An 11,119-nucleotide genomic window follows, 5' to 3' on the forward strand; every position below is an offset into this window, starting at 1 on the left:
ATTTGGAAGAAGGTTAATGGGAGATCTTTTGTTGGCACAAGTGTATCCTAGGCCGGACAAAGGGACCCTTGGACGAGTAGAAGACTCTCAACAAGACCATCGTCATGACTATCAAGGGGGTTTTCTATGGATTCTTTGTTTTTACATTCGATTTCATTGATTATAGTTAGCTCCACGGAGAGCTAAACCCCCTAGTGGGTACTTGGATTGTGAACCCTAGGATGTAATTGTTTCTTTGAACCTTTTTGTTATGCTTCCATTAATTGATGTTTTATTGAGTTCCAATCTTGAATGCAATGATTGTATGAATACTTCCTTACAGTGACACTAGGATTGAGAGTTCTTATTGGTAACCCTTGTGAGTGAGTGACACACCATAAGAGTTAGACAAAGCTAGATTAGAGGGGGTTGAGAGGGTGGATCGAGAGGTAGCGGAGCGTCCCCTTTCCACTCCGGTGTGATTTATTCTACCTCCAATTCCTCAATTGCCTTACCTCTCCTTTACTTGTGCTCTCTCTTGTCTATTTTACTTTTGTTTGCATTACATCTGATCACACAAATCACTATTCATATTTGGCTTAGTTAAGAAACAATTTAAGTATTTTTACTCCCTACTCCTTGTGGATACGATACCCACTCACCTGGGATTTTACTACTTTGATGAACCCATGCACTTGCGTGACATACGCAAGGGGCATTGTCATGTTTTTGGCGCCGTTGCCGGGGAGTAGGCATTTAGAGATACTTTGCACTTTGTTTTCTTAGCTATTCATTTATTCATTCTATTTTACATCTTGTATTCTATCATCATTCTAATTTGTTTTCTTTCTTTTTGTGCAGTTCCAGGTTCATAACCCGAGGGAACCCTTCGATATTAATTGAAGGAGACCCTGAGCTTGAACGTACACTTAGAAGAAAAGGGAAAGAACCTGTGCAAGAACAGTCTAATTTTGCTGATTTGGAATTTGAAGGATCGGATAATATGGCGGAACAAAATGAGCAACAGAGGACATTATCTGATTATACCAGACCTTCAGTATTGGGGATACAATCGATTATTGTGCGTCCCCCAATTACAGCTCAGAACTTTGAGCTGAAGCCGGCATTCATCCACATGTTGCAGCAATCCGCACAGTTCAATGGTTTGGCCCATGAGGATCCAAACAGTCATATAGAGAACTTTCTCGAGGTGTGTGATATGTTGAAGATAAATGGGGTGACGGATGATACCATCAAGTTGAGAGCCTTCCCATTTTCCTTAAACGGCAGAGCGAAGCAGTGGCTACACTCATTACTTAGAGCATTAATTACCATATGGGAGGAGATGGTAAAAGCTTTTCTTGCCCGATATTTCCATCTTGGAAAATCAACAAAACTAATTAATGAAATCTCGTCCTTTGTACAGTCGAAATTGAAGTCTCTATTTGAGATGTGGGAAAGGTTCAAGGAGCTCCTGAGAAAGTGCTGCAACACAGATTCCAGGAGTGGATGATTATTCAGACCTTTTACAATGGGTTGAATCCGAGTACAAGGCAACTCTTAAATGCGGCGACAGGAGGTACCTTAGGTAGCAAGACCCCTGGTGAGGTCCGTCAATTAATTGAAGAAATGGGGTTAAATAGCTACCAATGGAATGCTAGGAAGAAGAAGAAGGTGGCCGGGCTCCATGAGATAAATGCGGTAACTTCATTGGCGGCGCAAGTGGAATCATTGAGTAAGAAGTTAGATGTTCTAACTTCGAATAGAGTGACGGCCGTGACTACTTGCACCGGGTATGGTGGAGGATATGCTTCCTCCGATTGCCCAATCTCCATTGGTGATGCATCTTCAGTTGATAATATGGATTTTGTGGGTAATGCGATGAGAAATCATGGGAATCCATATAGCAACACCTACAATCCGGGTTGGAAGAATCATCCCAATTTCTTGTGGAGCCACCGGGTTTCCAACAACAATAAGCCCCAAACATTGAGAACCGAGTTTCCGGTTTTGAGACCTGAATGACCGATTTGGAGAAGGCCTTAACTAGATTTGTGCAATCATCGTTTACAAGGTTTCCATCAGTTGAGGCTACACTTCGCAACCACACCGCTTCTTTGCACAACCTTGAGAATCAAGTGGGGCAAATTGCGAAGTCTCTATCGGAGAGACCATAAGGAAGCTAGCCAAGCAATACTGAGACCAATCCTAGAAAGCATGTGATGGCGATCACTTTGTGAAGTGGTCGTGAGGTTGAAGGTAGGTTTCCTAGTGAGAAGCCCAATGAACACGAGGTCATAGAGGTTGAAGAGGGAACAAGCAAAGAGAAGGAGGTCGCACCCCCACCTTTCAAGCCAAGAATTCCTTATCCCTCTAGGTTGAAGAATGACCAAGCGGATGATCAGTACAAGAAGTTTCTGAGCTTGTTCAAGCAACTCCACATCAACATTCCTTTTGTTAAGGCATTGTCTCAAATGCCTAAGTATGCAAAATTCTTGAAGGACTTGTTGACTAACAAGAGGAAGTTAGAGGAGAGTGCTTCACTGATCTTAGATGCTTTTTGCTCGGCGGTTTTACTAAAAAACATGCCGAATAAGAGTAAAGACCCGGGAAGCTTCATCATTCCATGTAACATTGGCAATTTAGGTGAAGAAATGGCATTGGCAGACTCAGGGGCCAGTATCAACGTCATGCCATACACCTTCTTTCAAAATCTAGTCTTGGGCGAGCCTAGGCCCACTCAGATGACTTTGCAATTGGTGGACCGAACAATGAGACATTCGACGGGCATCGTCGAAGATGTGCTTGTCAAGGTGGACAAGTACATATTTCCTGTAGATTTTGTGGTGCTAGACGTCGATGAGGATATAGATGTACCCTTGATACTTGGGAGGCCATTCTTGCGGACTTCCAACGCATTGATTGACATGGATGGCGGGTTGCTAACTTTGAGAGTTGGAGATGACAAGCTCACATAGCGCCTTGCTGAAGCCATGCTCCATTCTCTTGATTTCGATGATAGTTTGTATTTTCTAGACACTACTGATGAGATTGTTGATGAATATATATAGGAAATGTTCAATCCGGCCCCGTATATTGGTTGTCACATCTTGTACTACTATATGTGATAGAGGGATATGTCTCAGCTATTAGAGTGGAGACTATTAGTAACATTGTGGATATTTGTAGTTGACAAATATTAAACTAGATCATATATAGCTCTTAGACCAAACACTATCATAGAAAAAGAGTTATTCTATTACAAAAAGTCCTTATTACCTAAGGATGTTATTAAATCTTATGTATAAATTATATTACTTTGGCAGTGTCAACCGGTGATGCTAATTACAGGCTATATACGGACAAGTTGGGTTATATACCAAATCCATGAAGGTTTGTAGTCATCCAAGATGGAATCTATCACTCATATTATAGGAGAGAATATTCTAAATTGTGTTTCTTATGTATTGGATAAAAAAAATCAGGCCGGTTAATTTTTCTGAAAGTATTTTATTATATATAAAATATATATTATTAAACATGTTTTTTAAAAATTGTTTTATGTCCAATAGTATCAGGAAACACACATATAAGTGGGGATCAATAGTACCATTTGTGGTCTAATCATACCCATATATATGGAATATTTATTGATAGAAGATTTAATATGTAAAATTTTATATTGGGGTCTCAAATATGAATATCTCTAATATTTGGATTAAAATTAAATTGCAATTTGTTGATGGACATAATTGTGATTATTAAAATTAGTATGGACAAATTTGTTAAAGATGTACTGATCCCACACGGGTCCCATGCTTCATGTTCTAACCTTATCAGAATATATACTCCTTATAAATATGTGATATGAGATTAGGTTTTTCAATTAATTGTGATTTCCATCAAAAGACGGCTATGACAAAAACCCTAAAGGGCTATTTGGTTCTCAGTAATGTGAAAACACTACTGCTTGTTACGTGGTAAACTGAAAAATTACCATGGTTGGATTGGTGGCGGTGGTAATATTGATGGTAATCTGTTATTACCAACCTTAGAAGATTACCAAGAAACTTGGTAATCCCATTACCCCCAAAATAGGTGGCTACGTTGGATTACCATGTGGGTAGTAATCTGAAATATTTTTTGGACAAATATGCCCTTTGTTTAAAAATAATAATTTTCATACTTTATTCGTTGGATAAAAAAATTAAAGTTGAATAACATTATTTTAGGAATATGTTCAACTTCGAAAATTGATTTTTATCAAAAATTTTATTTTACTTTAAATTTAAACTTGCACAAAATGGTAGACACAAGGGTATTTTGGAAAATTTAGAACATTACCAAGTTGATTACTATGTAATATAAGTTTCCAACCAAACATGGTTATCATAAATTACCACAACATTCCTCGGCATATAACATTCCCGATCTTATTACCACTGTAATCTCATTACATGGTAATGTATCATTATCGTGAACCAAATGGCCCCTAATATGTGACAAGGTCCCCTTGCTTATATCCCGCAAGTGTACGGGTTTGTCAAAGTAATAATCCCGGATGAGCGGGGTCGAATCCACAGGGAGTAGGGATTAAAGACACTTAATTCGATTCTTAGCTATGTGGAGTATAAACAATGATAAGTGTGGAATTGATTCAATTCTCAGAAATTAAGAGTAACAAGTAAGAGAGTAAAAGAAAAGAAGGGGATGAGGCAATCGATAAAGATGGGGTACTCGGATGATGCTTCACCTAGGATAATCGCTTCAAGTGCAAGAACTCTCTATAATGCTTCCTAATCAATGCAATGGTGAGTCGTGGAAATCCTTACACACACAGTCCCAAATCTAAGATCAACTATGCCTAACTCTATACATGTCCCGGAGGAGAAATCGAACAATCTCAACACCTCGCACTCGCATAGAGTTGCAATGAGCTCTAGGGATTCCAAGTCATAAATCTCTTCCTAGATTTAGACCTAACCCTTTGGTCCAGGCGGAAGGTCCTAGCCACAATTAAGCCCTAGATACTAAGATCACCTCAACGCTTCACTCCATTTCACGCGCAACTAGGCCCCAGCGGAGGTTCATCCCTTAGACCATTCACTCTATTATGGCCGCAAAGAACTCAAGGAACGGAGGTAGAATCTATCACGTCGGAAGGGAAAGGGGACGCTCCTGTACCTCTCGACTCACCCTCTCAACCCTCTCCAACCTAGCTTTGTTTAACGCTCGTGGTGTGTCACTCACTCACAAGGTTACCAACAAGAACTCTCAACCCTAGTGTCACTCTAGGGGAAATGTTCATACAATCAAGCATTCAAGGTTGGACCTCACAATAAACATCAATTTATTGAAAGCATAATAAAAAAGTTCAAAGAAACGAATACATCCTAGGGTTCACAATCACCCAAGTATCTACCCACTAGGGGATTTAGCCCTCCATGGAGCTAAGTACAATCAAAGAAATAGAATGTAAAAGCAATGAATCCATAAAGAAACCCCCTCAATTGTCGTGTCGATGGTCTTGTGGAAAGTCCTCTATTCGTCGTCCAAGGATTCCTTCGTCTGGTATAGGATACGCCTCGATCGAAGCTCCCCTACCAACCTTCTTCCTAATGGAATTACGATATCGGAGCCGTAGAACCTCTCCAAAACCTTGGCCAATACTCCTCGAAACCCTAGCCGAAACCCTCTGGCAAGTTGGGGAAAAGATGGAGAAAAGAATGCCAAAATCGAGGGCTGAACCGGCTTTAAATAGAGTCGAATCGAGGCAACTCCACGGGCATGGACGGTACACGCGCTCATGCGGATTTCCCACCAGGCGTGGATAATTTCCACACGCCCATGTGGATTCTGCTTTTCTCGATTTCTCGGTCGGGTCGTGAACAGATCTTGCTACGATGAATTGCTTCATTGTTGCTACGGTCTTCGACCGAATAACTTCCCAATTCCCATACTTTCATCGGGGAGTAACGCAAAGCGGGCACACGTTCACGTCGTGACTCACTTGCTTCTTCAATGATATATATGTTGGTGGGGTTCTTGTTCTTGTATGCATAAGACGGAATGCTCGAGTGTGAGCGCCTTTGTGCCCCTCCAAATAGATGTACTCACTCGAATGCGAAGAGGTTGGCACACACTCTAGCATCTCACACCTGTCCTATGTCTTCGCGTTTGAACCTTAGCAAGATCTCCTCCAAAAATAGGTGCTTTATGATCCACATTGGCCTATTTCCTTCATACTTAGCCTCACGACCATACACGTGTAAAAAGTAACATAAAAACACACATATTAATGTAAAAACCTGAGAAAAGTAATGCTCAACATAAGGAATGAACGCTTCGCATTCATATCGCACAAGCACTTATCAATATGCACATTACTTTCTTGGAGCAAAAGAAGAAACCACTTCTTCTGAATCAAGGGTGAAAAGTTCGAGAACATTGAGTGTGCGCGTTGGAGGATTTTGCGATAGTGAAATCTCTGTGAGGTAACTCTGATCTTTCACATATATTCATGTGTTCATGTGATCGATCCTTGATGATTAATCAATTATTGATTAAATATTAATTAATTGTAATTGATAGTCCTAATTTGATTAGAACAAATTTTTCTAACCCTAATTTGATTAGATTGATTATTACTAACAAGTATCAACATCATCATCATCATCATCATCATGAAATTTATATATTCATATCCATATTTACTAATTCTTTCTTTGATTCTCTTTCTCTTTCTCTTTCATGGAGGTACAATTCTATGCTCATAGATGATCGGCCAAAACAAAAGCTTCGCTCGAGTGATGTTCTCCCCAAAAGGTCAAGAACAATGAAATACAATCTCATTCATATCATTCATTATCTTTCTTTTCCTCATTGGCATCAAAACTGATGCTTCTATAATAAAAAAGGCTCAGAAAGAAAACCATATATGTCGCCCTCATCAGCATCATCCTCCTAATAACTCTAACATTGCTCGTCACTGTAAGCTTCAACAGCACTGATAAACTTCTCTTCTACTTCTACATTGCATCAAGAGCAAGCATAATCTCTTCAAGAGCTCAACCTTCTTTTGTCGAATCTTGGAAGGCTTGTTTTATCAGCATCTCTGATGAATGAGTTATTTAACTACTTTTCCATTGTTGTTCTCATCTTTATTTCGGTTGCCAACCTAACTCGATCTCCATTGCTTGGCATAAGTCTTTAGCAGCATTGATTATACTTATTTTTTTCATCACTTATATTGTGCATCCCAGAATCATTTAGATCATCAGAAGGATGCCGAAAGGAAGAATGCTCAATGAATAGACATTCTTATCCATCATGTTTGTGGTATTTGCATATGGTTTATTAACAGAGGTGATCAATCATCGGGCGATGATGATGCCATTTTATCTTTCGTTGATATTGCCAGTAGGTCCACCGTTGGGGATAACAATGTTGTATAGATTGGATAAGTTGGTGAGTGTGGTCTTGCCGGTGATGATTGCGATTACCAGGTTGAAGATGGATTTGGGGACGTTATTGGATGTTGGATAAAGGGGAATGTTTGAGATGATTGTGTTGATTTGTATCTCTGGAAAGTTCATCGGAGTTGTGTTGTTGTACTTGTATTGTAGGATGGCATGGCGTGATGCTTTCGTTCTTAGTTTGATGATGAATATTAAGGGCATTTATGAGATTGACTTCACAAATATCTGGCTTGGCAGTCAGGTATTTGTGTTATATATCTTTCCTTTAATTGCTCTTTTTATGGATATATGTGTGTATATGAGTGACTTATGTACATATATTGTAGTGGTCATTATCAATTAAATTAGAAAAAAAAGGTATAATACCCGAATTAGTCCCTTTACTTTTCTTTCTCTTCTTTTTTCGTCCCTCTACTCAGAAATGCTGCCAAGTAGTCCTTCTACTCTTGAAAATGGTTCTCCTTTGTCCCTTCTATTCTAAAATAGGCCAATTATTGACTGTATTGTTCAAGAGTAGAGGGACTAGATGGGAAAAGATTAAGAGGAACTAGATGGGAAAAGATTAAGAGGGTCTAGATTTGGTCATTTTCAAGAGTAGAGGGATTAGTGGGCCTCATTTCTGAGTAGAGAGACTAAAAGGAAAAAGTGAAAAAAGTAGAGGGACTAATTCGGGTATTATACAAAAAAAAATGATTTTCTAATAACTTATGTACTCAAATACTAATATGTTTAATACATATATGTGTATTAGGCAATGAATCTAATACGATAATACACAAGTTAATTTTAATGTTTTTAAAAATATTCCATAATAAACATATATATATATACACTCACATGTTTATTAGAATATTCTAATATTTTTTATAAATATATTTTATTTATTCATAACCACTTGGTATTTTTTTCCTAAAAGCATAATAATTTTTTTTTCTTTATTATATCCTATTTTAACAAAAACTTTATATAACATTAATATTATTCTCAAAATCTTTTGATTCACTAATGACTAATGTTATGCACTCAAATTCCAATACATATATATATATATATATGCAAATTTTTTATTAACCAATCACTAATCTTAAATACTGATCAAATATTGGAATTTTCTTAGAAAACATGCTTATAAATATTTCATGATCATGTACATATATATATATATATATGTACAAAGATTATATAACACAAACATAAATATTTTCATAATCTTTAGCATCTCAAAGATAGTTACATTTCCACGTACTAACTATTGTTTCCATGCATGCATGCACATCCACATTGTCACATGCCCATAGCCAAAACTAGAGGGGTCTTTGCTTATAAGGGATTGGACAACCCTTCTTTGCAGCCAGGTCTTTTGGGATGTGAATCCAGCTTTTTGACAAGTGGTATCAGAGCCACTATGGGGTACTAGAGGTGTGGGGCCAGAGATAGGCTCAGCGATTATGGTAGGTCCTTGGACTAGTTCTTGGGGTGGGGTGAGCTGGGAGTACCACGTATCCCTGACGAGGTCGTAAAGATTAGATTGTGGGAGCCTATCATATACCAGCCAAGTTTAGTCCCACATCATCTATGTACTAGAAGGATCTTGGGCTTATAAGGGGTTTGACAACCTTTCCTTTCAGGGCGGTCTTTTGGGATGTGGATCCAGCCTCCTGACAACATGAACATGTCTTGAACAAACATCAACACTCAACACTCCTTCTCACCGTCCTTCTCTTCGGTGGCACAACCACACCTCCCCTCAAATTCCTCTATCGTCTTGAAGACCACTTCATCGCCAATAAACCGCGCACTCTCTGACACTCCAACCCCTCCGATGAGCTCCACGTCCAAATTCCTCTACCTCACCCATTTCGCCTGCCATTCCGTTGTCCTCCTCCTTAACAACAAAACTCCCCACGTTTCCCTCTCCTCCACCTTCACCGCTAAATCCGATGACATCTTCAAACCCTTTATTTATCTCCAACAACAGTTCTCCTGCACTGTTTCCATCCTTCCCTACGTAGGTATCTCCCTACATGCCACCATGCATGACTATGTCTGCACTGTGGCTTAGACAAAAAAAGACACTTTAGTTATCCTCCTATTCCACCACCACATCACCATTAAGGATACAGTTGAAGCAGTAGTCTCCATCGTCCAAGTAGTCAACATTAACATTCTTCGTTATGTGCCATGCTCATAAGGGAATCTAAAGGTTTGTTGGCTGAGAGAGTAGTGGTGTTCTTTCTGGGAGAAGATAATGATAGGAAAGCATTAGATTATGGAGTGAGGGTGGGGATAAACCTAAGAGTGAAGGTGGTGGTAGTGAGAATAATGTTGTAGAGAGATTGGGAAATGGATTAGAAGGTTGATGATGAAGTGGTGGAGGAGTTTAGGAGGAAAGGGTGGGTTGAGTATAGGGAAGAGATGGTGAGGGATTTGGCAGGGAAGGCGAAGGTGATAAAGGAGATCAGTGGGGAGTTTGGGTTGGTAGTGGTGGGGAGTAGGGAAGGGGTGGTGTCAGCTTTGACGGAAGGGTTGAATATATGGAGTGAGCACCCGGAGTTAGGGGCTCTAGAAGATATGTTAGCTTCTTTCAGACTTTGGAGGGATGCATGGTGGCTACTTTAAGGAGAATAGAAGGAGAGATTTCTCCGGTTACAAATGTCCTCGAGCCAAGAAGGTCGATCTTTTCCTGGAAGAAGAGTGAGAATTGAGGATTATGTCTTCCATGAGACGCCAATCTATATACTATATTGTTGTCTTCCCTAGGAATAGTGACAGTTGAAGAGTTAGGGAAATCCTCAAAACATGTGCTTTAATTCTTGAATTTATGAGTTGAATCTCTAGGCAATGCTTATATGAAAATGGACAACAAAAGGATAGTCAATATAGATTTTGTCTGAATACCAATTTCCTAAATCGTCATGAGGCTTAAGAAGTCATATATCGGACGGCCTTAAATGTGACTTATCTCACAGGGTATGATAACAACAGTAAGTTCAACAATCATTGGAGAAGAGTGATGAGCTCCAAGATCACTTGCAAGTAAAGACCAACAATACTAAATCCAACCACACTCCCAGAGAAGATGTTTGTTAGTTTCCTCAACCAACCCAAAGAATGGGCAGAGAGAAAAAGGACTAATATTCAAAGCATAAAGGAAAGTACCAGTGGTTAACTTACCATGAGCTAACTTCCATATAAATGTTACACAAAGATTCCAGATTTGGTTCCAACCTTTCCAAGTATAAAGAGCCTTACCATTAGAATTTAGGTGATCATAAAAAGCTGCACAAATGATAGTTTTATGAGTGTGGGAGCCCGCGCCCAAATGTTGCCAATAGAGGGGTGATAAGAGTCTAAATGTATGTATTTTCTTATTTGTATATTATACACTTAACATGTATTTTCTTAGGATTTAATGTCTGTTTTATGCTTAAACGAGTGATATTTACTTTGTTAGGCACGGAGAAGCCACGGAGAACATGAGGATACAATTAGGGTAGAAAAGGAAGAAAACCAAGTCTCGCAGTACTATAGAGTATTTATTGTAGAAAATTACTACAGCTGGAGTACTGTAGTAGTTTTATTGTACCATCTACTATAGTGCCTGCAGGTTTTTTGGGATAGAAAGTTTTGCCTAACTCATGCGGCCTCCATATGGGGCTGCA

Source organism: Dioscorea cayenensis, chromosome 9 (genome assembly GCF_009730915.1).
Source record: "Dioscorea cayenensis subsp. rotundata cultivar TDr96_F1 chromosome 9, TDr96_F1_v2_PseudoChromosome.rev07_lg8_w22 25.fasta, whole genome shotgun sequence".
Lineage (NCBI taxonomy): Eukaryota > Viridiplantae > Streptophyta > Magnoliopsida > Dioscoreales > Dioscoreaceae > Dioscorea > Dioscorea cayenensis.